The sequence below is a fragment of the Helianthus annuus genome, chromosome 9, assembly GCF_002127325.2.
Source record: "Helianthus annuus cultivar XRQ/B chromosome 9, HanXRQr2.0-SUNRISE, whole genome shotgun sequence".
Lineage (NCBI taxonomy): Eukaryota > Viridiplantae > Streptophyta > Magnoliopsida > Asterales > Asteraceae > Helianthus > Helianthus annuus.
The window spans coordinates 1,548,794-1,551,854 of record NC_035441.2 but is presented as its reverse complement, the minus strand read 5'-3'; the positions used below and the strand labels follow the sequence as shown (position 1 = coordinate 1,551,854).

The following is a 3,061-nucleotide window of genomic DNA, read 5'->3' as shown; positions in this document are numbered from 1 at the left end:
AGTTCCCTTTTATCACAACAAACACTTACACACGAATCATATCTATGTGATTCTTTCTAGTGAATTTAAACACAATTGTCTAAAGCAAAGCGGAAATTTAGGATGGTCGCTTGTTCCTAATCTGTTTACAAACTACGGTCTTTGATTTACAATTTAACTAGTTAATTTTAGTTATTAAAACCAAAACAAATCAACTCTTGAATTTTAATTACTGCAATTTTATTTTAATAGTAGTTTAAGTGCAAAGCTATAAAATCACACATTTTCCACATACTCCCTGAGTTCGATACCCTCTTACCACTATCTATAGTTGTTTTTGGGATTAAATTTGATTGTGCCCACGACAGCACGTCAAATTTTGGCGCCGTTGTCGGGGAGTAGTGCGCAACGTGTGTTAGTTTAATAGTTTTGTTTTGTTATTTTCGGGTTTACGCTGGTTGTGTTTAGTGTGCAGGTACTTCAGGTGTATGCATACTAGGGGCTCTCACAGGTCATCACCGGTATCGTTTGATCCGGAAATTGAAAGAACACTAAGACAAAACAGAGTTTTAGTACGAGAAAACAAGATCATTGGTTCACCCACTTCACCCATCACACCGAGAAACATCATGGTTGATTCTAAAATTCCACCTACAATGGGTCAAACGACCCCATCCTTTATACCTACTTCCACCCAACCATCACCAAACACCACATTACCTAATACCACCGTTGAATTCACATCAACCAACGTCACTCAAGCTGAACCCGCCATCACCTACAGCCCATCTACCACAATCCCACCATTATCCCACTTCTTTCCCCCAACTGAGGGTCAATCATCATCCAATTTCAGAATTGCACGAAATTCAACTATTGTGCATACTACTTCATCCTTTAGACCACAACAACAATCGGGTTTTCAGTATTCGACCATCCCATTTGGGCAAACTTCGGGAATCCAAGGAGATGGTTATGATGAGGGATTTAAAGATTTTGAGGGGTATGATGATGATGGTTACTCTTATGGAGGTTATGGTGATCAAGGGGAGTTTGGGTATGTGCAAAGTCAATCTCATGGGATGGCAAGTGTTGGTGGAATACAACAACAACAACTCATACCACAACACATTCGGCCAAGACCGCAAGGGCCACCAATGCAACAACCTATCCCATTGCAACAAGTTCGGCCACAACATGTACAACCACAATTCCAAAGACCACCTCAACGCCCACCGATGCGACAACAACAGTTTCAACAACCAATCGCACCACAGGGGCAAGTACCAAGGCCAAATGGTCCTATTATTCCAAGAGGTAGGTATGGTGTACCAAGGAGACACCTTAGAGAAAATGTGAGGGGCATCGAAGCACATTTTCGGCCGGTAATCACTCAAAACCCTTCACCGGTAGTCATTCCTGATAATGATCAAGGGTGAACATTTGAAGTAAGGACCAACTCTTTGCAAAGTTTACCAAAGTACAAGGGGTTGGCAACGGAGGAGCCTTACTTTCATTTAGAGGCTTATGACTCGATTTGCAACACTCTTGGGAGTCAAGGGTTTTCGGCCGACGATATTAAATTGGTTTTGTTCCAATTTTCCTTGGAAGAGAAGGCGAAAAAATGGTTCTACACGTTACCTTCGGCATCTATATATACATGGGGGGAGATGCAACAAACTTTTTTGGATGAGTTTTACATCGCCCAAAAGACCAATGATGCAAGAAAGGGGTTGAGAAGTTTCCAACAACAACATGGTGAGATGTTTCATGAGGCATTCGAACGTTTCAATATGATGATTAAAAATTGCCCTCACCATGGAATTGAATTGTGGGAGTTGATGAATGCCTTTCACGAGGGGTTGAGTGCCGAAGATGCACGTGACTTGATGTCTATTACCGGTGGGACTTTTGGAACAAATTATGAGAACGATGATTGGGAGTTCATGGAAAGCATGGCAACTACATCAAAGAGGAAAGCTCAAGCTTCAAGAAGAGCCCGACCGGCCATTGCCCGACCTCAAGTGCACGCCATAGATGATGGTAATGTTCAAACTACTAACCAAATTTATGATGTTTGTGCTTTGTGTAATGAAATAGGTCATGCGGCTGAAAATTGCCAAGGGATGTTGGAAGGGCAATACGAAGAAGTCCATGCGATTCAAGGTCAAGGAGGAGGTGGTAGGAATTACAACAACATGAACTCTAATACCTACCACCCCGGGTTGAGGAACCACCCGAATTTTCGATATGGGAACCCTTCAAATCAAGCAAACCCGAATTTTCAAGGTAGCCAAGGTAACTTTGGTTCACGCCAATCTTACAATAACCAAGGTGGATACCGAGGCAGAAACAACCAAGGCTATCAAAAACAATACCAAACGGGTCAAGAACAAGGGGGGTCTTCGGGTGGAAACAAGATGATGGAGATGCTAAAGAGCATGCAAATGGAGATGCAAAAACGGAACCAACTTGATGAAGTTCGAATGCAAAAGGATGAGGTTCGTGATAAAAGCATCCAATCACTAACAACCCAAATGGGTCAATTAGCAACTGATGTGGCGGAATTGAAGAAAAGCAAGGGTCAACTTCCAAGCGACACTAAGGTAAACCCTTCACATGGTTCGTCACGAGGTAATGTTCATATTAATCATGTTAGTGTTTTAAGAAGTGGGAAAGAATTTAAAGCCAATTTGTCACCCGAATTGGTTGAGGGGGTAGTTGAGGATATCACGGGTAATGAAAGTGATGATGAAGTTTCACCGGTTAAACCAAAAGAAACAATTGTTAAAAAATCGGGTTTGGGTGAAAACGAAAAGAATGAAAAAGTTGAGGGTGAACCGAGTCATGTCCCGTTTCCATCGGCCTTACTTGACCCGGGAAAGAAAAATTTTATTGTGTCGAGAGGTCCTCAAAAAGAAGAGATGTGGGACATGTTTAAACAAGTGAAAATAAATCTCCCACTCCTCGATGCATTAAAACAAGACCCCGCCTATGCAAAATTTTTAAAAGAATCATGTACACAAAAAAGGCAAAACAAAAAGAAAGTGCCTAAGCGGGTGGATTGAACCGGGCAAGTGAG

At 41.9% G+C, this 3,061-nt stretch overlaps 1 non-coding gene across 1 annotated transcript; it reads right to left on the bottom strand.

The window, feature by feature from the left end:
- Positions 1–1,698: 1,698 nt before the first annotated feature.
- LOC118482346 lies at positions 1,699–1,804 on the bottom strand. Its single transcript, XR_004868389.1, has one exon. It is a non-coding gene; the product is annotated as a small nucleolar RNA R71 (small nucleolar RNA).
- Between the last annotated feature and the right edge of the window lie 1,257 nt (positions 1,805–3,061).